The 25,240-nt window shown below is 35.9% G+C and overlaps 1 protein-coding gene across 14 annotated transcripts in view; it reads right to left on the minus strand.

Moving 5' to 3' along the window:
* ROBO2 (roundabout guidance receptor 2) overlaps positions 1–25,240 on the minus strand; it is a 1,635,852-nt gene that overhangs the window by 360,815 nt on the left and 1,249,797 nt on the right. The window lies entirely within an intron of this gene.

Genomic DNA, 25,240 nt, shown 5'->3' on the forward strand with positions numbered 1-25,240 from the left:
TTCCCATGGTCATTCCAACCCACTAACCAACACTCTAATTTTTAAAAATGTCTTCTCCAGAGTGGTAAAATATGTTCTGAAGAGTAACTAAGGTACAAGTGAAGCAGGTCAGAATGCCCATGAGGAACTGAACCTGTGAAGATAAAACTTCAATATATTAATTTATCTTCTTGCTTTTCCCTGAGATCCCCGGGATACCCAATAGTTGGCTTACTGGGGGAAACTTCCAGGAATATTGTACTTGGCACTTTTAGATGTTGTTCATTTACAAATTAAGAGAATGAAAGCAACTAGTGTTTTGACTACCACTTAGATGTGGAGAGAACCTTTGAAACTCACAGTCCTTTTTTTTTTTTTTAAGATTTTATTTATTCATGAGAGAGAGAGAGAGAGAGAGAGAGAGGCAGAGACACAGGCAGAGGGAGAAGCAGGCTCCATGGAGGGAGCCCGACGTGGGACTCGATCCTGGGTCTCCAGGATGGCACCCTGGGCTGAAGGCTGCGCTAAACCGCTGAGCCACCTTTTGAATCAGCATACAAAACAGATCTCATCTAAGATGCTTTTTGTGTAAATTTAGTTACTAGTTTTATTGCCCAATCTCTTGCTTGTTTTATGTGTCAGTGCTTTTGAATGAAAAGGTAAAGCTTTTTGGGTCACAGAATATATTTTATATCTGAAATATGAAAAAATGTATAGTACTTGGCATTCCATAAGAAATAAACACTTCTGAAAAAGTACAAATACTGCAAAAGTTCTTTAGTTTGTAGCCATGTGATTGGTGGTACATTTAAAAGGCCAATCTGTTTTCTCAAAAGCAGGATATTTGAGGAGGAAAAAAGTGGAAAAGAAGATGGAGAGGAAGAAGTGTCCACCTTGAGGCAGGCACTGCGACTCTTCCATAAATCACTTCATATAATTATTTTAACAATCCTCTGATTTGGGTAATTAGTGTTACTATTAAATAGATGACAAAATTGAGGATTACACAAGATTAAGGGATTTTCCCAAGATCACAGAGTGAGAAGGGGTAAAATGGGGATTAATAGATAGCTCTGCCTGGTCCAAAATTCACCATCATACAGTCTTCTAAGAAAAAAAAGAAAAGAAGATGGAGGGGAGCTGTGAGATCCACAGTGGAACTGTGGAGTCGTGAATCCTAGGGGAGGGAAGGCCCACATATGCAATATTGTTCAACTACTCCCTGCTTCTTTAACCTCATCTATGATAGGAAGTACTCATGGATAGTAGAAATGGAAGAGAAGCAGAAATTCAGTTCAAGGAGAAAAGTAATAAAGATAAGAAAAGAGATGCACTGTGGGTAGGAATGTAAATTGGAAAACAGTCATAGAGGTTCCTCAAAAAATGAAAAATAGAACTAGTATATTATCCAGCAATGCCATTTCTAGATATTTATCTCAAGAAAACAAAAACACTAACTCAAAAAAAAATATATGCATCCCTATTTTATTGTAGCATTATTTACAATAGCCAAGACATGTAAACAGTTTAAATGTCCATCACTGGATGAATGAAGATATGTATGTCCCTACATGTATAATATGTATGTACATATATACAAAATCACACACAATGGAATATTATTCAGTCATAAAAATGAAGGAAATCTTTCCATTTGTGACAACATGGAATGAACCTTGAGGGCATTATACTAAGTGAAGTATGTCAGAGAAAGACAAATATTGTATGATCTCACTTATATGTGGAATTAAACAAACTAACTAAACAACTTCACAGATACAGAGAACATATTATAATTGCCAGAGGTGGGGGTAGGGGATGGATAAAATGGGTGAAGGTGGTCAAAAGGTACAAACTCCCAGTTATAAAAGAAATGTATCCTGGGGAAAAAATGCACAACTTGGTGACTATATTTAACTGTAACTGTATTACACATATGAAAGCTGCTAAGAGTGTAGATCTCTACTAATGTAATATTATATGCCAATTATTACCTCAATGAAAAATAATTATAATTTTCCTTTTTAAGAAAAAGAAAAGAGAAGGAGTAATTGGAGATCAGTACATCTCTGAAACTTAAACGTGGCTAGAAATAAGCTCAGTGATTGTGCAGATCGAGGATAGTTTTCAACTCATAACCTGTCTGGAGCACTGAGTAGGCAGGATTCTGAGTGACACCCAAGATCAATGGGAAAAAGAGGAAAAGACAGAACAGCTTAAAAATAAATAGCACAAGGAAAAGAGGAAGTTTAAAGAAATAACTGTGCTTAATGAGATATTCTTGAATTTATCTGAACAACTGGTTGAAATCTGTTTACTCATATACTTTACAAGACTGGGTCTGGATATCCTCTTGGAAAATATTCTGATCCTGCACATCTTACAGGATATGTAGTATACCTTTATATGTACAAAATATTGAGATACATATCCATAATTTTTTTTTCTTATGGGTTGGTATGTGTTAAAAGGTCAAACCTGGATTTCCATACACCCTATGCAGTTCTTTAAATACTCCAAAGTAGTCTATTAATGCAAAACTTAATTAATTACCTTTTAAATTGAGAGCAAATAGACACAAGAATGATTTAGTATGAGAAACACAGATGTGTACTTCACATCTGAGATTGGACTCTAGTTCATGAAACTTATTAGAGTGGACACAAGACCAAAGTCTTTTGATTTAGATGGAAAGTATACAGTAAGATTTGCATTGTAATGGATCCATTGACCCCTGGTCAAGATGGAATTGTCAATAGAAGTGTCTTATGTATGGTATGAATCATATCTAATGGTTCTATTAACATCATATTGAGATTGAAGTCTCAAGGAGCATGACTTAGAATAATGGAAATGGAAAAGGGCTTTATTTATTATTTTCATTTCATTTTTGTAAGTGTATTTTTTTACACTTTTACATCATTTTTCATAAAAAAGTAGGCAATGACATACTTGTTAAAATTATATCAAAGCACACACATTTGTAAAAGGCATCTAATTTTAAAACAGATGTTTTTCCCCCAACAAGATCAATTCCCTAATGGCCTACACCTTAAGGAATAAGGAGAATAGGGACTAATGGAAAGAAGGGTGGATTGGCAGTGAGCAAACATAACATATCCTGCAACTCCTGCCTCTGTGCAACCAGAGGCAAATGACTCTATTTTCCTCTCTCACATTCTTCAATTGTAAAATGGGGATAACATGATGCCTGCGTTCCCTTTATGTCATAGAACATGAGGATGAATCAGATAATGTAAATGAAGCATTTGGAACACATTAGAAGAAATTGATTTTTGAATTACAATAATTATTTAATGATGTCTTATTCCAGTTCCATCAGATTGACTAAATTCAGCATTTAAGTAGTAAAATGGGCAATCATCAATCCAGACAGTTTTCTAGTTGTCCAAGGTATTTCTGAAGGAATAGCAATAAGAGATTTTTATGCAGTGGTATACACGAAACAATAGTCTTATATGCCATTTTAATTTCTAAAATGTTAAAATACAGTATCTTAACTATACTGCCCATTTATTTTACAGTTAAGTGGGAAGGCGGCTCTCTATTCAGACTTGCCAGAAGCACTACATTAACTAATAAAACTATCAAAGAAACAGAAAGTGTTAAAGAGACAGAGAGAGAAAAGCCTTCATCTTACTATATGTGCAACTATATACTAGAAATAGCCATAGTGTAAAGCCGTATTTCTAAAAGATTCTGAATGCTGATGGAAGATCATGGTAAAAACAAAAAAACACTGAATTCTCTAGAAAGATCAAGTACAGAAACGAAGGATACTTTTTTCAGCACAGGCCTTTTCAAATGTGGGGAAAATCATAAAAATGTAAAGTTAACATTTCTATGATGGCTGAGAATAAATCTGAATAAAACAGAATAAATCTGGGTGGAAATTACAAACTTTGTCCAAATGCAAACAAATAGAGAAGAAAAAAAATCTAGAAGTTCATGTGAAATGGCAGTTGCTACAAAATCACTTTGGTGTGTAGAGAAGCTGAGGATAGATGTGACCAACAATGAACAAAGAGTCCACTTTAGAGATTCACTAATAAAGCTGAAAACAACATTTGTCCCTGGATGTTTTAACTTTCAGTTTACAACTAGACCAGGACCTATAAACAAACAAATACTCTGTAACTATAACTACTTACTTAACTTTGGAAACAAAACAAAACAAAAATATTTTAGAAAAAAATCATGGCTATTTTCTCCATTGAATATAAACACTTAATTTGAAAATCTAGAAATTCTAATTTTAAAAATGGTGTTATTCTTTTGAACATAAGCCTTATGAATATTGGGACATATTTATGAACATGTCTTCTCAAGAAAGGGAGACAAATAAAAATGAACTATTGGGACTATATCAAAATAACAAAATAACAACAACAACAAAAAACTTTTATACAGCCAAGGAAACCATCAACAAAACTAAAAGGTAACTTACTCAATGAGAAGATATTTGCAAATAATAGATCCAATAAGGGGTTAATATCCAAGATATATAAATAACTTATATAGCTCAAAATCAAAAACCAAACAATCCAATTAAAAAATAAGCAGAGGAACTGAATAGAATTCTTTCCAAAGAAGACCTAGAGAGGGACAACAGACACACAAGAAGGTGATCAAAATCAACAACCATCAGGGATATGCAAATTAAGACCACAATGAAATATAACCTCAACCAGTCAGAATGTCTAGTATCAAAAAGACAAGAAATAATAAGAATTGGTGAGAGAACGTAAATTGGTGTAACCACTAAGGAAAGGAGTAAGGAGGTTCCTCAAAAAATTACAAATAGAAATACCATTTGATCTAGTAACTCCACTATAATAATTTACCAAAGAAAAGAAAAACATTAATTTAAAAAAATGGGGGCACCTGGTTGGCTTAGCCAGTTGGACATTGAACTCTTGCCTTCAGTTCCTGTAATGATCTCAGGGTCCTCAGATTGAGCCCTGCATCAGGCTCTGAGCTCAGCAGGGAATCTACTTCTCCCTTTCCCTCTCCCTCTGCCCCTTGACCTGCTTGTGCTCTCCCCCTCTCATTCTCTCTCTTTTAAATAAATAAATAAAATCTTAAAAAATATTTTTTGCACCCCTACATTTATTGCAGTATTATTTACAATAGCCAAGATACAGAAACAGCCTATGTGTCCATTAGTAGATGAAGATAAAGAAAAAATATGCATATACACATATAAATGTATATGTAAAAATACATAAAATATATATGTAAAAATATATACGTATAAATATATATGTAGAGAGAAAGAGAGAATGGAATATTATTTAGCCATAAAAATGATAGACCCAGAGAGTAAAATATTAAGTGAAGTAAGTCAGAGAAAGACAAATGCTGCATTATTTCACTTATATGTAGAATTGAAACAACAAATAAATGAATAAACAAACAACCAAAGAAAACCCACGAACTCTTAAATACAGAAAACAAACTGGTGGTTGCCAGAAGGGGGGTGGGTGGAGTGAGGGTGAAATATGTGAAGGAGATTAGCAGTTACAAAATTCTGGTTATAAAATAAATAAGTCACAGAGATTTAAAGTATAGCATTAAAAAATACCAGATAAACAATTAATAACTTAGCTTTCAAGGCATGCCTTTGTTTTTTTTAGAATAGGGCTTTTTCTACTTTGATCATAATTCAGAATTCTAAAGTTCCTTATCTGATCAGGTATTGCTACAATTCATTTTGCAACTTGTTCCACTGAAATCCAGTACAACCCAGAGAACAGAATCTCCCATTTAGTAGCTGTGTGGTCTCAGCATTGTATCTTAGGGTTCCTTTTTGCATATGTAAAATGGGGATAATATAGAACCACTGGGGACATTAAATTAATTAATAACTAAAGTACTTAGAGTAGCACTCAGTTCATAGTAAAGTTAACTATGATCATCATCACATTTATCATCACCAACCTTGTCCTCTCAAAAACTTTACTACAATTATTTGCCTATTTTATAATATTCCAACTCTGATTTATGATGCTAAATGACAATGGTTAAAATATGCATGACATTCCCAAGTAGCTTTTATGGATTTTTAAAATGCTTTTTCTTGGGAGTTTTTAAAATATATTTTTGGAATTTTTATATGTGTGCAACAGAGGTATGCTTACTCTGCACTTCCAGGCTCAACTTGAAGAACTCCCAAGGGTTTCTTCAATAGTAATCTATTACTGACAAGGATGTATAAGCAAGGTCCATCCAAAGACTTTTATGCAGAGAATGTTCTCTCATTGTGAATGCACAACTCCCAGTACGCTTATCAGCACAAGTACCCTTCCGTGAGTACTTTGTGCAATAAAAACCTGGTTCCAATTGATCATTTAGCTAACTACTTTTTTCACCGCTTGCACATCTTTAGCAATTTAGAGATGTTGCCATTTTTCAATTTGCAAAACACAGATTTCAAAAGGAAGATAAAATAGTAGGATGTGTTTTTCAATCACTCAACATAACCTGCCACATATAACCTATTGTGTCACTTGAGAATATCTGTTTGAACTTCATCTCAAAGATATTCTCCAACTATCGTATGAAACGGTGGAGCTGGTGATGCGCTGGTTCCCAACCATAATAGTTTTGTGAATGTACAGAATTGAAGTGGTAGAAATTATTAGGTGGGCAGCTTTAAGCCACTATTTTTCAGGTCTGAGAATGCGTCAATCAGTGTAAGGATATTTTAGAGTACCACAAACTTTTCTCCCATCTCATTCACACACAAGATGAAATCTGAAATGCATTATTTTAGAACAGAACTGCCAGAGGTTTTTCCATAATGGTACTTTCTTCCAATTGAGGCAATGAGCCAATTTTTAAAATAAATCTAGCACACAAACATGCATATATAAGCATATATATGTGTATCTCAGCATTTTACTGCTGATATATGAATAGTAATATTGTCATGATTTTCTATTAAAATATATTCTTGTATATAAAAGCACAGATTCTCCAGAACAAAGGATGAAACCACAATAAAAGCTCCCTTTTATGCTATTTCCTTAGAGAACTGACAACACAGTGTAGCAATATGTCTTGTTCTTTCCAAGACGAAACACTGTTTAAAAAGGTCTATTCTCAGTCTACAGAAAAGCTTTAACAGCTCATTCCTATTTAAAGTGTCTTTGGAGAGAATATCATCCTTCCCTTGGATCTAATTGTCGCTGTTTTCTTAAGTGCCTATATCACTTGTGAGGTTGCTTCCGTAAACCGCCCCTGCCTTCTCCAAGAACACATTTGCCATTTGGCCACAGGCACTCATGAAAGTCCTGTCTCTCTCTCTTCCTGGATTTATTTAAAATGAAGCACCTCATTTCTGTTGAAGACATAGAGAACAGAGGCATATCTCCAACTAAATTGCTTTCCCATACACTCAATTTGCCCCCAGATCCTTTCTTGGTTAGATGACAGGCCGATTAGAAACCAAGAGGCTGACAGTGCCTCATTTCATCACTGATTCCAGGTTGGCAGCCTCTCTGTGAAATTGCCATAAAGTCTAGCACCCAAGAAGAGGCTTCCAAGAGGTCAAACAAATGCAGTTCCTTCACATTTCCTGCCTGCCTGGAGCCTGCTCCACATCCCCTATCCCCAAAGCCACCATCAAAAGGTGAGGTTATCCACTGGGGCGGCACAAGTGTTGAAGCACCGATGTGAAGGGGATGTGGCACCATTATTAGGTCATTTCATCATTTCAGGGACTCGATTATCATGATTGACTCTCCTGATGGTCCTACCATCATCAAATAATAGTACAAATCTCATCTTCACTTACACTCTGGATCTATGGCCTGTGTGACCTTGGGTAAGTCATTTAAACTCCCAGAGCCAATTCCTCTTGCCCTACAAGAACATACTAAATTACTGTTTGCTCTGAATCTTCTTTATGCTGTATTGCTTCATTTAAACTGATGGGTTTATTGCAATTCAAAACAGTGAATCGATGTGGTTCACCTTAGAGAAATTTCTTCAATCACAGTTCTGGATCACAAAAAGTCACTTTATCCATCCAGGGCTGCAAGTAAATCTTCAGTCCATTGACTGCTGAGAAATAACACCCACCTACCCCACCCCCCTTTTTTTTCAATTTCACAGGAATTAAAATGTTGTTCGGTTATGCTGTGAAGTATTATCACCTCAATTAAACAAAAGTACATTATTCCCATGAGTTGGATAAACAACTATATCATAAGGTGTGTCTTCCATGCCCCATGTGTTAAATAATATATTCAATAAATTGTAAGAGTCTTCACAGTTTCCTCCCAAATCCACAAATAGGCTGCTGAGGATCCATGAAAAACATCCTATCTCAGTGCTATCTTCCCCTTTCCTAATTTCGCTGACCACCTGTTTTATTACTTCTGCGGGGCATCGCAGATACATTAAGAGGAATAAGTTGATACCATGTGAGAGTCATTTAAAAGGAAATTCTAACCAGAATGACAAGAGGATCTCATAAACAGCCTGACCCTCAGCATGTCCCACAGGTAGTGCCATGGCCCAGCTAAGCTATTAGTATAAACATTCAAGAGACAATAAAGAAGGCTGGCCAGAGCCCCAGATGGTGCCGCCATAAAAACACATTCCAAAGCTTGGCATCTGGATTTTGCAGCTGCCATGCATAGCCCATATGTGGCAATAAATATTGGCTCTGAGGTTGGAGCGGCTAGAGGTGAGGGTCAAACGGAACCATCTGAACCATCACAATGGAGTCAACAGACAAAGCCCGGAAGTGATTATGAAATGGAGTGTACTTTCACATGTCTCTTATGCCTTTTATTATTGTCAGCTGCTGAAATGTTAAGGTAAACTTTTAGGGAATAAGAGTTTATTTGTCAAAGAACAGCAGCTAGTGTGCAATCATGTTTTTAGTTTCTGCTATTATACTTTGCTCACTTCCAAAATATTAAGCTGTACTACTCTCATCTCTAGCTTGGTCATAATTTAAATTCTTAGTACTGGTGTTCAGCTATAATTCTTACTTACGACACAACCTCTTTGTAACCAGCTGTTTTCTTTTTCAGACATACAATACTTTTATTCATGTATTTTTTTTTTTATTCACTCAGCAATGATTTCATTGATTATTTACTATGGGCCAAGCATCAAAGGTATAGGGGATATACAAAACAAAGTCCCAACACTCATGATGGGTAAGTTCTACTAATGCTGATTTATACATTAACCCCCTAGTACTTAGTAAGCACTCACCATAACCTAGTACTTAGTAAACACTCATCATATTTCTCATCTCAAAGAGGAAGAAATTGTGTTCAAGGGGACATACAAGGAAACAGACAATAATAAGTGTATGAAATGCTAAGTGTAACCGTAGAAGATAATTTGCTGAGAACCCAGAGAAGGGTTTTTAAATTGGATATGAATATGACAAAAGTATCAGGGAGGGCTTTGCAAAGGAAGAGAGACCTCCCCTGAGAATTGGAGGTTTAAAAGCAGTTAGCCAGGGGAACAAAACATTTGGGAAAAGAACAACCCAAGAAAAGAGGATGGAGTGCTCAGAGCTCAGCCAATGGCTTAGCATAGGTGGAAAGTCAGATGGAAGAAAGTAGAGAAGGAACTAAAGGTACAGTAGTCAGTCATGGTCAATCATGAAGGGCTTCTGAAAAGCACCCATGAATTAAAAGATATTTTGCCTTCAAGGCAAACTCACTGGGGAGATTCCTAGGTACATAAATACAGATAAATAGATGAAAGGGATAAATTCCCAAAGAAAGGTATTTTGGAAGTGGAGAAGAAAGATCTGGCTTATTTACAGCAGAAGGTCCCTGAGGAGGCATATAAGCAGGACTTTGAAGCGCAGGTAGGATTTTAAAGAGGATCACAGGCAATTTGGCAAAAATGAGTACTGAAATACTTGAAACTCTAACTTGGACTGTTAAAGTGATCTGTTCTTCTGAGGAAAATGAGTATAATCTCTTACCTAGTAAAGTTAAGAAAACTGAGGAAGAACACATGATTAAATAAAAAGTAACACAGATACAAACTTCTAGAACAGCCCTGTTCTCCCCTCCCACTGAGTGATACAGTGTTTTTTTTTTTTTTTTTTTTATTTTGGTTATTACTTAAACCACCATTAATCTTGTTTCTAACTTTAGATTCACCTAAAATTTCCAGATATCCTTTCGCTTGAAACAGAATGTGTCTCATTGATAGGTCAGAAAATCACTACCTTTTGTCATACACTTCCTGTCTAGCAGAGTTTGATACAAGTTATTTTGCTCCAGATTCCCCTCAAGACATTTTAGCTAAAGAGCTATTTAAATGCCCTTATAGCAAAGCATTTTATTTAGGAGATAGATTCAAATAACACGCCCTGTCATATTGTTATCAAAAGAATTTTATGGCATTATTCCTTATTACAGATTACTTTTCGTCAATGGGTATTGTGACTTAACTACCTTCAAGCAATTACCTTCAAGTAATCAGATTAGTTAGGTAGTCAACCCTGTGCTAAGCTAAGGGTGTTGAAAACCTAAATACGATGACCATTTTTACCAAGGACTTTTCACTGTTTACATATAGACTGCACTGTCCTTTATTTTTACTGAGAGTTTGCATTTCTAAAGATCGACACTTTTAATTTCTTTCAGTCAATGTATCATGACTTCTCGTTATTTCTAGCAATCATTCCCTTTGAAATAGTGTTCTAGCTCTCTACTCAAGTCCAAAATGCATGCCCATTTTCATGGTCCCTGCATTTGACTACAACAGCTTGCCAATTAAATCTTGCCAGGTCTTGTCATTTTAGCGTTCAAAAGAGCTTCTAAAATCCCACCTGCTCTGTGAAGCGCCTCAGCAATAAAGACCATTCACAGGGCTGTGTTTGCTCTGTCTTGTCATAACCTTTGGGCTACATCCTGTTTGCTGAGAAGCCAATCTTTTCCCTGATAAGGCTTGCTTAGGGCCCAGTCCGCTTTGTGCACTATGTATATTTAAATAATAAAACAGAAGCTGGTGATCACAGGGACCCTCATTTCAGATTATCAAGTGTAAATTAGCCAAGTGTTTTGATAGCTCTTAATTATTGACAACAGACAGTCTCATGGAAGAGTCTGCATAAGCCACACGTCTAGGTAATATGAAACCTCGCTCCTCTCCTTGGCAATTACATCTCTGCTGAGATATGGGGAGGGGAGGGGGACCACCAGGTGTCCACCAAGAAGGATAGAATTTGTGGATTAGCAAAAAGAGTGAGAGCTAATGAGGCTGTGTTCTAGGAGGGCTTTCATTAGCAGTGCTGTATTAGTGCATAATTCGGAGACCATTTTCAAAAAGGCTCTAAAAATTGCCTGAGAAATTAGTGGTGCACAACATAAATTACTGAGCCAAGCGGGCTGGTTTACTCCGACATTGCCAGGGTTTGTTTGTTTGTGTGCTCCTTGTGAGTCTTGGTTTTATACTCTGCTCTTAACAAAAGGCTCTCTTGAGTCGAGCTTACTCCTCTTCACTCATTTCTCTATCAATATTCTTCACAAATAAGGTACTTTATAATACTAATTGATAATTTCTGAAGCTTTTTTTGTACTAATGTCTTATACTAATACTTAAGCCTCCCATAATCTTTATATTAAATAAGATATAAGAAGCTATCAAGATGTTTATGCAGAATAAAAGATTATTTTTTGAGAGGGTTATTGTTTACACACATACATACACACGTTTTGAGAAGTACACTCAAAAAGCATTTTACTCCTCTGACTTCTGTTTATACTTTATGATGTTATCCGTAACATGTGCATAAACAAAGAGATGAAATAATTTTCCCAAATCACATAACTCATATTTGGTGCAGATTTGCTTTTAACACTGAGATATATTACAAACATTTTAAACATTATAAAATAGAAAATAAATGATGATTTAAGGATTGAAGATTTTTAAAAATATTTCTAGGATGATAAAAATACAAAGAATTTTAGATTTGTCTTTTGTTGTCATCTGCATTTTGATGTTTTTTTTTTTTTTTTTTTTTGCATATTGATGTATTAATCCCATTTCTGCTAGTGGAATTAAAACAGGAGGATCACTGGCACCCAAAGACAAATTATCTAAAGACAAACAGAATTTTGATCAACTGTTGACAATTAGGTGGCTTCATTGGGTTAATGAGTTTATAGACACATTAGCTATCACATACAGAGCTTCAATAATTGATCATTTTGGAATCAAAGATATTTTTTGATGTGATAATTAAAACACATGCTCAGGGCTGACAACAAAGCTGGCTTACAACCTGCAGTAACTACTCATCCTCCAGACAGAAACACCATTGGTCAGTTTTATGAATGCTGCTAAATGTCTAGAAGTAACTGGAAGCCTTCTGTTCTTACACACCCATAGGATTTCCATTGGCAAGACTGTTTTCTCATGGCTTTCTATAGAATAAATTAAAATGTACTTTCCAGAAAAAAATCGTGTTGGCGCTTGGGATCCACTTAAAAACATAATGCCTTCTTCCACTATGACTACAAAAGAATCTGAAACAAAATTTAGCTCCTATTCTTGCTCATGGTTTTCATCTTGTGATATCTGTAAAATAGCTTTGCTACCCACATCTGCAGGGTTCCTGCATTGATACAGTAGGAAGTTGGGTAGTAACTCTAGAAGAAGCACACTGTGTTACCCCAAACTGTTTGGGTCCTGAGGTAAGAAACTAAGTTTAGCTACCTCTGGTACTTCTCAGCACTTGAGAGGTGAATTTCCTCCCTGGAGCCAGTCTCTGAGATATCCATACTGCCACAAGGTGGCAGTCGAGATTTGTGGTCACATGGTTAGGGACCTCAAAGAACGGGGCTTAAATAAATCTATTCAGTGTATACTACATTTACTACTTACTAGTTGAATTGTTTTTAAAGCATGGAATACCTTATTCTAGGCTCATTTTATTAATTCTTACAAAATTTCATTTTGTCAACCCCTTTTTTTTAAACTAACAGGTGCCTTTTAAGAAACGCTTTCTCTACTACTTTCAGACTCAAATACCTTAACTTGATTTCAAAACTCAAAAAGAGTTTGGTTCCCCTAAATTCATATTTCACTTAATAATATCCCATTTACATCTTTCCTTTACTATAAGAAAATTCAATCTCCCCAATATTAACCTAAATTCTACCACCCTAGATATCTGGGATCTTTAGTTGAAAAGTCTCAAGTCTACTTCTCCCTTGGACAATACAGTTGAAAGTTCGTATTTCAGTGTATTTCTACTGTATCTCTAAGATACAGTAGCCTATTCCGATTATGCACAAAATTGGCAATTGGAGCTTAATGGAAAGGTCATGAGACCTCGGGTCAGAAGATCTGGGACCCTGTCCTTATCCTGCCACATTTTGTTGGGTGACGTTGAACAAGACACTTAACCCCTTTGACACTTGATTTCCTCTTCTGTCAAAGGGAAATGCTGGCTCAATAAGGAAATAAGGATTAAATAAACATAAATTAAATAAGTGCCTAGAACAGAGCAGGTCTTTAATAAATGCTATCCTAGAAAGTGCTTTAATTTCTAACTCTAATTTGGCAATCAACAAAAAAATGACTGAGAGTAAAAACAGGCTATAATAAAAACAAACTTAAAAAATGAAACAATTCTCCCCTTTTTTCTAACAGTTCTGAAAGGTATTCAAGTTCCACATCACCTATGGCTCCTTTGGTAGTTTAGTTTTCAGATTCTATGTTTTCAGCATAGAGAAAGGAGCCAAAATCATCATTCTCTCAAAAACCCAAGAAAGAACTGTTTTAATTGCTTACTAAATGATAAAGCTTCTTCTAAGGTGTAGTCCTCTTTTGACTCCCTAGAAAATAACTACTGCATTAGACTAATTTAGCACGTTGTATTGATCCAATTAAAATATGAATAGGTTGACTTAATTAGCAATCACTGTTCAGTAGCAGAAAATTATGTCTTTAAAGAAATAACAAGGCAATATTTCCTGATCTTCTCAAAAATTAAAAGTAACTGCTTAATTAAACTGTCCTTGGGACACCTGGAGGGCTCAGGGGTTGAGTGTCTGCCTTTACCTCAGGGCATGATTCAGGGTCCTGGAATCAAGTCCTATATCAGGCTCCCTGCATGGAGCCTGCTTCTCCCTCTGCCTGTGTCTCTGCCTCTCTCTGTGTGTCTGTCATGAATAAATACATAAAACCTTTAAAAACAAAAAACTAAGGACTAGTCCTTAAAATAGTGACTAAGCAAAATATAAAATAGAATAGCAAAAGAAAAATTGTTTAATATGTGTCTTTTTAAGATTATTTTGAACAAAATACATCAAATATTTTTTTTTAATTTTATTAAGTAATCCCTACTAATTTTATTGTCAGGTAGTCTCTACTCCCAATGTGGAGTTTGAACTCACAACCCTGAGATCAAGAGTCACATGCTCTCCTGACTGAGCCAGCCAGGTGCCCTTATAGGTTTTTTAAATGTCAATTTATATTCATGATTCTAGGTCATTTCTTTATTACTATTTCTAGTTTACTTTCTCAAAATCTACAGACTAGAATCGATCCTTGTCTCTATGAAAACCACAATCTTCTTACGGAAATAACTCATATACTTAAAATGGAAGGACACAACATTAGCCCACTGTTGACATATTGTCATTTCTCAGTGGCTAAAAGAAAAAGGAAAAGAAAAGAAAGAAATCTGATTTTCCGTCATTTTAAAGTCTTACGGGTCTATTAATCATGTTGCACGATTTTCATTGCCCAACTAGATTTGGATTCTTCCTACCAGGCAAAACTTTGTTTCATGTCAGGATTCACATTTCATAAAACTTTGGTAATATTAGATTTAATTTCTAAAGAGACAAAATTTAAGATTTTTTCCTTTGCAATAGAGCTATTCAAAGAATATTCAACTTATTTCTGTAGTTTATGTAACATAGCTCTTTATGTGGATAAATTCTGGGTAAATCATGTTTTCCACCTGGTTTAATTTTAAATTTCCTTTCCATACAAGTATATATAAATACTTAACTTACAGAAATACTTTCTTGGCTTGTATGAACATTTACAATTAATTTCTAAGTTCACCTTTTAAAGAAGTCTCTTAGAAACCACAGTATCTTTCTAATATCCTAAATCAGGTCAGAATTTAGTGTTGAAATTTTGTACTTCAGAGGCAGTCCACTTTTTACAGAATCAAATATAAGCATCTGTTGGCCACCTGGAGAAACATAGAGATATGCTGGCTTGCGCACTCCTAATCTGTGCTTACTTCTCAAAATTTGTTTGCAATACTTCCTAGTTTTCTTTTACTTGGATCTTAAAATGCTCCACACACAACTGTAATGCCAACGTCAGTGCACTCATACATTTTTTCAAAACAACATAAATTGAAGATTAGTACAACTAGGCATATAAATTAATGTTATTTTGTCAAATAATCTACCTTTTCCAAACAGGTGATCAGTTAGAGTTCATTTACCAAAACTTTCCATTTATTCCTAATTTAAAAATAAGATGTAAAATGTTTGTTCTTTAGAAAGAATCAAATGCCATTTAAAACGAATGATTTATGGACAAGCCATGCACACATTTGTCACTCTCAGTCACCATAGTTTTTCCCTTGGTTTTTAAAAACAAGGGGTGGTCTCTCCTTGCTCATGAATCATGGCTGCAAAAAAGCAAACACCAAAAAGTGCCACCACTCAGTGGTCATTGAGACACAATCCAGGTGTATCCCACAGTAAGCCCAAGGACTGCAAAATGGACAATAAAAAGAAAATGCCTATTTCAGTCAGTTAACACTTTAATGTATGATTCTGAAGCAAAAGACTTATGTCTGCTTCTGGTATTTTATGTGCCCAGCTCAGTCATGGTGCACAAAGACTGTACATATTTTGTCTAGTTGGACTAATTTACTTTTGAGGAAGGATTAAAAATTTTTCAAACCTGAAAAGTAAAACCAACCATCTGCTCAGGTGATGTTAGATTTCTCTCTGGGATAAACATTTAGGCATATGGCTCCAGCTCGGGGTGGAAGGAAGACCAGATATGGAAGGAGGAAGGGGGAAGGCATCTCCATCAGTGGGATAAGAGACAAAATGGAAGGAGCTTGAGCATTTGTTGAAAGCCCAATAGGGACAACCCAGTGATTGTCCATATTAGCCTGAGGACCTCAATTTTACAGAGTTGGAGAATGAAAATGGCCCTAAGATAAACAATTTGATCAAAGTCATAAATTGAATCAATCAAAAGCCAAGACAGAATTCAGTTCTAGGTCTCTCCAGATCTAAAGTTAATATGCTTCTCTGAAGCTTTTTGAAATAGGCTAGTCATTTTACTTATGACTATATGATAACAATATTTTAGGGCTATAATTCTGACTTCTTGCATGTATAGTATTAGTGTGCTATGTTATAGCAGAGTTTTTCTGTATTTATACAGAAAAGAAATTCTTTGGAATGGTTTAAGAGCAGGGATCCTCAAGTAAAACTTACACAGGGAAAGCTGAGAAAAGACACTAACTCAAACACGTGGTCACTTTATAGCCAGCTCTTAGTTTTCTGTGCCTATAGATACAGGTCCTAGATATCATTATTGTCATCATCATCATTTAGAGTAGCTATCTTCAAAATTTATTAGAATAAGAAAGGTATTTTTAAAAAGAAACATTCTCTCTCTTAATATTTGTTTTATATTACACAAATATAAAATAGGTTTTAAGTTCCATATGTTTATGTCCACAAAATATTTATTTTTTATTTATTTTTTGTTTTTTACAGATTTCAGACACAAAAAGAGAGACAGAGACACAGGCAGAGGGAAAAGCAGGCTCCATGCAGGGAGCCCAATGCAGGACTCGATCCCAGGTCCCCGGGATCACGCCCTGGGCTGAAGGCAGCACTAAACTGCTGAGCCACCCAGGCATCCCCACAAAATTTTTAAATATAAAACTATGCAATTTCTAAAACTTAGATTAACAACTTCATTTTAACTTGATAGGTGATATTATTCAGCTGAAACTAAGCATCCCTTGCAATATGTAGACAAGGCTGTCAGGTGCCATATGGGGAGCAACCATCCTTTTCTATTCAAACATCTGCAAAAACTTTAGTCTCTCAGCATAGTATGTTGCCTTAAAGTCACTGCTTTTCACTAATACATCTGTGTGTGAGACTTTAATTATTTCTCTCTCTAGATCATATCATCTAGAACAAAAACAACTGTAAAAAACAATAGACAGAAATCACAGCAGAATACTTTGTCATAGCTGGATTCCAGGTAACCCAGAAAAAGCTGTTTGTAGTTTCAGTTTGTTTTGTGTCTCAGTTTTTCTTTCTTTTTTTTTTTTTTTTTTTTTTGTGTGTGTGTGTCTCAGTTTTCAATGAAATAAAAATTCAGATTAAAAAAAAAAACATGGTAAAGAAATTTTACGCTTATGAGAATAAAATTGATAGATTCAAGTATCAGAAACACTTCAATCAAATGATCCCCCAACCTCATCTTATTGTGTAATTGTCCTTCACAGTGTTATTACTAATTTAATGATGTGATTTTACTTGTTTAATATCAAACAGTAAGTGGCAGACCTGAGATTCAAATCCAGATCAGTTGGATGCCTTGAAATGCTATGGAAATGGTAAAAATATACTAAAATTCAAAGGAAAAATCACGTAACATCTGCAAACTTCTGTCAAAGAAGATGATTCTATCACTTCAGAATTTCTGGTCATAGGGGAAATAGTCTATAAGTAACACAATTACTCTTACTGAAGAGAAGAAGAGGAGCCCATGTATATATGAGAAAATAATTGAAGGAGGCAACCGGCCTCTATTTGAGATGTGAATATCCAGCTACATTCATCGCCATCCACAAACAAAATTTGGCCCCCACGTGCATAGTCTTCTTTGTTAAGCACTCAGACTGAAGCCCCAGAAGCACAACTAATTCTGCAATTTTCCAGAAGACAGTATCCTCTCACCTAGAACATAAATAGAGTCTGCTGATTTCTCCCATAGCTCCATGACAACCTACTCTTGTCAGCTCCAGGAATAAAGACTAGACTCAAAGCCTGAGAGCTATTCTGAGCTGCTCATGGGAATAGCATTACACAATTCCACAGCAACATCATTAGTGATACATTTAAGTTAGATAAAGCAGTTCCAAGCATGGAATCTTTAGTGACATGGACTAAAGACTTCTTACTATTTAGAATGACTCATCTCTTGCTAGATAACCACCCAAATAGTAAATGCAATTGTTGACTAGGAATGAAATATTTTCAAGGTGGCTCCCATTTTTTTTAAGATTTTATTTATTTATCCATGAGAGATATGGAAAAAGAGGCAGAGACATAGGCAGAGGGAGAAGATTCCCTGCGGGGAGCCTAATGCAGGACTCGATCCCAGGACCCTGGAATCACATCCTGAGCTGAAGGGAGATGCTCAAACACTGAGCCACTCAGGTGGAGCTCATTTTTTTTTCATGAGAATTTACCTTAAACTCTTCATTTAATTGAATATAATTCACCCTCCCCTCTTCAATTCTTAGCATCAGTTGTCAATGACCAGTTAAGCAATAAAGTGTTTGGGAAAGCAAATAAGTATTTCCATCAAACAGCCAATATATCTTCATGTTTCTTTGACTGAGAAATTATGCCCCCACTAGATAGCTCGTGTAAAATAAGATGAGGTCCAGCTATAATCTAGAGGCATATTCTCTCTAAGGAATGGCATGTATTTAAATTGAATTCATTGTTTACCAAAAAAAGTGCTAAATTGCTTTCCTGATAGCTTTCAGAATATTTTAGGGGATCTACACAATATTGCTTTGGATTTCCATCAGAAAGAGAACTAAAATGTCGAGTGCCAACATATCAAAAGACAATTGGTGTCTTCTGATTCATATTTCTTTGAGAATGCTAAAGCGTGTAGTACCTTTGCCATGGGGCAGAGCTTATTTTGCTATCCCACATTTCACATTTATTATTACATGTTGGCTCGATAGCTAATGGTTTAGATGTGGCCTTACCACTAAATTATCTTCCGTATAACTAAGGATTGATCCAACCCATAGAGTTGGGATTAGAGTAGCCACACAATCTCAGGGTTAAACTTTCCAACAGAGGACCCTTCTGCCCTTCTTGCCTACCATCTAACACACACGTATATACATATACTTAGTAATTTGAAGCCAAACTCAATTTTCAATCCTAGGGATCTTCTGAGATTCAGGGAAGAACTCATATATCTCTCTTTGTTTCTAAGAAGGTACAAACTCATCATAAAGTGGGTTTTTGTTTTTTAGATTTTATTTATTTAACAGAGAGAGAGAGAGCATAAGCAGGGAGAATGGTGGAGGGAGAGGGAGAAGTAGGTCCCGCTGAGCAAGGAGCCCAGTGTGGGGTTTGATCCCAGGACCATGAGATCATGACCTGAATCAAAGCAGATGCTTAACTGACTGACCACCCAGGTGCCCTCAAAAAGTGGTTTAGATTCACCATTCCTTTTCCGTTTACCCAAGAGGCAGGAAATTCTAAAATAATGAAGGTCGGGAGGGGCGACTAATTACAAATAATTGACTCGGTTCACAGTACACATTATTTTTTTAAAAAAGATTTTATTTATTTATTCATGAGAGACAGAGAGATTGAGAGAGAGAGAGAGAGAGGCAGAGACCCAGGCAGAGGGAGAAGCAGGCTCCATGCAGGGAGCCCGACGTGGGACTCCATCTCAGGTCTCCAGGATCACACCCGGGGCTAAAGGCAGCACTAACCGCTGAGCCACCTGGGCTGTCCCACATTATTTGACATAGCAGTACTATGTTCATAAATTCATAATAGTACTACGTTCACATCATTTCACCAGCTTACTTGCCCATAGTGACTGCCAAAAAATAATGAACCTTAACTCTGATTTAATTAGCAAAACACAATACTTATCCCAGTTATTCCAAAGCATACCTACTGAACGGTCCACCTTTTATTTTTATGTCTCAGCCAGAACCCTCAGGTAACTATGATCTCCGACTTTATAGATAACTCAGCAATTGCAAGATCATTCTGTGTTACCTGTTCTAACTTAAAATTCTTTAAAATATCATGATTCCATTTAAATCATACCATATTATGCTTCTATTTATAAAAGTCACATTGTACTAAACATCAGCTTAGAAGAAAGCAACAGCAAGTGGCCAAGTTCTTCCTCAGCCTTCATGAGAATCAGAACCCATAAGTGTTTGCCACAGTTTGCCTGAAATCTCCATCATATTCACACAGCCTCATCCTAAGGAGAGCTGAGCTACATGAGTCAGCATGTTCATTATGTGCTCTGGGAGCACAAAGAAGAAATAAAGAAGTTATTACCTTCCCAAGTTTCTCAGGTAATGAGACCCACTTCTGGAGATATGTGGCCCTATACCAGAATCTATCATGAGAATGAGCTTGGCAGCACAATGCACAGAATTAATTTTTTAATGAAAGTCCTCTCTCAGTATTCCGAGTCAAATCCACCTGACAAATGTCACTGGTCAATGTCATTACCAGTTAACCAGCACAAGGCCTTTAGAACAGATGGTATAGCGACGCCTTTTCAGAAGTGAGGCGGGCTAATTTCAGCCACCCTCCCGTGAAAAGGAAATAAAATAAAATTGGCTCCATGTCACTCAAACATGACAGTACTTTGGATTTCTCCCCCATGATGTTTTTTAGCCTTGAGGCAGATATGACAGGCGCCTTATTAAATTCCAAAAATAAATGTGGAGCAAGAAGGCAGTGCATTCCAATGAGGCATCTAACTTGTTAAAATGCAATATGCATAAAACTTGGTTCATTTTATTTTTAGCCATCATCCTCATCATTTTAAATCAAAACAGAAATATATTTGTAACCATAAACGAGGTAAGATTAGTCCAAAGGGTTTATTTTTATTTTTCTCAGAAAAAGCAGTTTTTACTCATGTGTTCATAAGCACTTAAGTTGGAATTTCCCAAAAACATCTCCATTAATATCTGGAAATTAAAAAAAAAAGTTTTATGGAAGATTTCTCTGTATTTTATCATTTTCCACCCATGTACTAATAATCCTTTAGACAAACCCAATGATATTTATGGATCCCTGCCTTCCTGCAAGCTACATAGCTTCTTATCTGTGTTTTTGTGTCCCAAACTATTCCAATCCTATGTTCAAAAATTTGATTTTTACTGTCTTTCACCCACACCATCAAAAGCAATTACTCTTCCAATTTTTTACAATATGTGTCTGGTTCATCTATTAATTAGCCCTTAATTCATTTTTTATTCTGCTTCATATGTTAATTAATTTTCTCCACTAGAAACATCTATTTTGTCTACTGGTTGCCTTTATTGGGGAAAAGAATTATTTATTGCTTCATAACCTAAGGCATCTAGCCTGAGGCCTGATACGTATCAGGGACTCGATAAATGTTAAAAAGAAAAAAACATGACCAATTACACATATCATAATGATACAATCACTATTGTTTTGTCACTAATTTACTACTATGGCTCCAAGGAATCTGGACATTTAAATACCAAGAAGCAATCCAATTCTGAAGTCCCAATATGTTATCTCACCACCATAAAAAACACAACTAAATTTCAGAAGGTGTTCCTTTGCTTCCAGGAGTTTTCAGCTAGAGCGTTGAGACCCGGCTTTCAGGAAATTGCTGGGAAAGCCACTGACTAATCCCCCATAACAACGATTACTGGCATTTGCCTTGGGATTAAAAGTATCTAAAGTACTTTACAAATTTTTTTTTTTTATTTAACTTCCATTTAGTTAACACAGTGTAATATTAGTTTCAGGTGTACACTACAGTGATTCAGCACTTCCATATATCACTGGTTCTCATCACAGCAAGTGCATTCCTTAATCCCCATCACCTTTTTTTTAGGTTATTTATTATTTATTTATTTATTTATTTATCCATCCATTCATTCATGAGAGACACACAGAGAGGTAGAGACACAAGCAGAGGGAGAAGCAGGCTTCCCACAGAGAGCCACGTGTGGGACTCCATCCCAGGACCCTGGGATCAGGGTCTGAGCCGAAGGCAGATGCTCAACCACTGAGCCATCCAGACATCCCTCCCCATCAACTATTTAACCCAATCTCCTACCTACCTCCCCTCTGGTAACCATCAGTTTGTTCTTTAGAGTGAAGAGTCTATTTCTTGCTTTGTCTCTCTCTCTCTCTTTTATCCCCTTTGTTTTGTTTCTTAATTTCCACATATGACATTATATGGTATGTGTCTCTGAGTGACTTATTTCAATTAGCATAATATTCTCTAGCTCCATCCATGTCATTGCAAATGGCAGGATTTCATTCTTTTGTGTCCTTTGGGTAAAAACATAGTAATACAATTGCTGCATTGTAACGTAGTTCTATTTTTAACTTTTTGAGGAACCTCCATACTGTTTTCTACAGTGGCTGCACCAGTCTACATTCCCACCAACAGTGCAAGAGGGCTCCCCTTTCTCCACATCCTTGACAGCCAGCACCTGTTATTTCTTGTATTGTTGATTTTAGCCATTCTGACAGGTGTGAGGTGATATCTCATAGTTTTGATTTGTACCTTTTAATGAGTTTATATTAGAACATTCCTAGAGGAGGCAATATTAACCTAGTGTTATAAATCAGAAAACAAATATTCAGAAAGGTTAAACCATGCGGGCAAGGCCACCCATCTGCCAATAAGTGACAGTGCTGGGGTTCGAGCTCAAGTATGTTAATGACAGAATATACATGTACTGTGTACCTTCAATTACTCCACAGTTTCACAAAGAACAAAGGCATCTCCCAAGCAACCCAGAGGAAACTGGACCAGCAAACCCATGACATTGTATCCAGAATATTTACAGAATATTTACATTGTACCTAGAATGATTTTCTCTTATAGGCTAATATGTGAAAAACTGAAACATCCTCCATGCCCAGCTGGAGAACTCTGGCAAAGTACTTTCCTTCCAGACCAGGGTGTTCCTACAGATACTCTTAAGGCTTCCCAAGCCCTAGGAATTATGATCATGTAGGTCAGTACCTGGATGCCAGCTAGTAATCATTTTCCAGTGAAGATTTAATGAACTAAAATTTATCTTATTTTATTTTTATCTGGTTATACTGTGTTAAATAATACTTCTCATGTAAGAAAAAATTAATATTTTGCAATATGATAATTTATGATCTGAAATGTGTAATGCATATCATTTTTATTTCTAGGAAAAGAAATAAGGCTTACCCAAGATCAAAAAGTTGAGAGGAGCTTTTGCTGTAGCTAGAATTCCTTCAGAGAGTGTCTACTGCAACATTCTACATTAGAAAGTTGACTAAATCAGGTTGGAGGAGGTACTAGGGTTCTCATTCTCTCTCTCTCTGTCTTTCTCCTCCCCACCCTTGTTTGACGTTCTTACTTTTAATCTAATTAATCTGAAACCAGGTCATATCTTGAAATATTAAGGCACATTATAATAAGCCATATATTACCTTCCACATTGAAAACTGAATACAATTTGAACGCCCTTCATTAAATATGAAAAAGAAGGCAGTAGACTTGGTAATAATATATTTTATTCAAAGGCGAACACTTGAAGATATCATCAGCTGCTCTCTCCTCTGCCTTAGAATTTACTCTACATGTGAAAGATTATCTCCTTCTGTTCTTCCTTTTACACTTATTCTCCTTTTCTGTTGAAATTCAACAAGAAGGCTGTTTTAAGGAAGAACATTTGCTGTTTATACCACCCTCTTGTAAACAAGTCGTGTCACTGTTGATATAACGTCACATCTACAGCAAAGCTGAATGCATAGGGACTTCCCACGCACTGGGGGGATTATTTCAGTAAACTGCAGAAGAGGATATATTCTAGATAACGACAGCATCAAGGGAGTGCTTGCTTCTTTACCAAGTAACTTACCAAGACTTAGATTTAAATTGCCTCATCCAAACAATTATCTTTTTCCTTTCCGTCAAAGATGGTAAAGTAGAATATATCCCACACACATAAGCAAAGAGTTTTTGCTTGCCAAAACTTTGGTCAGAAAATGGAGCTCTAGAGAAAAAGGCACCTGGACTCCTAAGGATGGGGCCATCTCTTTGGCCAAATGTCAAGATTTTGCCTTTTGGTTACATTTTAAGTAACCATTCTCTCTCTCTCTCATTCTCTTTTTCTCTTTTTCTCCCCCTCCCCCCCCAACACACAAATATAAATGTATCCGATCTTACTTGCAATGTGGGGATCCTTCAGACTAACAGCCCCTGCCAATTGCAATCCATAAGGCAATACATATTTCAGTACGTATTTGAGTGTTCTCTTCGTATATAAATACTAGAAAATCAAAACGAGTTGCTAAAAGAGTTCATTTTCCACATGTTAGCAAAATATCTCCGAAAGAGTTTACGTATTTGGGTGTGGCACGAGGCTGTATTTATTGTCAAATCTACTGATAATAATAAAAGACTGCTCAGTAGTCAGTCACTAAAATAGGCAAAGCTTTCAACTTTTGATTCCTTATGCACTCAGTACTTTAGATTCTAATCACATAAAGGAAAGACTGATATAAATGGATGATCTTTTCTTGATACTTATTTTGCTTCCTGGTATTGATTAATCACACCACAGTTGTGGAGAGCCCTGAGTTAGAGGTCAGAAGATGGATGTTTTTATACTAGCATAGCCACTATTTATTTCCTGTGTGAGCCTGCCATCTGACTTAACTTGTCTGTACCCCAATTTTCTCCTCTGTCAATTGGGATCCATAATGATTTGCCTCTAATCTTATGAAAGTCAAATGGATAGTGCAATAATTATTGTTTTTATTTATTAACATCATTCCTATCAGATAGATGAATTACAAAAAGGCATTTAAAATATAAAGTATTATTGAAAATAGTGTTCTCATTAAGCAGCACAAGCTGAATTTGAAGGAAACAAGAAAACTGAAATAAAATTTGTTTTCTTACCATAATTATTTTACTTTTTGATTTGTGCACTTTATGGTGTGAAAGTTAGAAGTAGAAAGATGAGATCATTATTCTGTTAGTACCACTCCAAAAAAAAAAAAAAAAAAGAGTGTAATTTTTCACAAGTGCTTCTATTTCACCAGACTTAGAGGGTGTTGCATAGTTTAAATTTGACTCAAAGGACATAAACCTTTTGAATAACTCACCTCATCTAATATTTGATAATTTATTACTATTATGACAACCAGTAAAAAGTTTAGTGCATATATCTGTC

The sequence above is a fragment of the Canis aureus genome, chromosome 30, assembly GCF_053574225.1.
Source record: "Canis aureus isolate CA01 chromosome 30, VMU_Caureus_v.1.0, whole genome shotgun sequence".
Taxonomy (NCBI): Eukaryota; Metazoa; Chordata; class Mammalia; order Carnivora; family Canidae; genus Canis; species Canis aureus.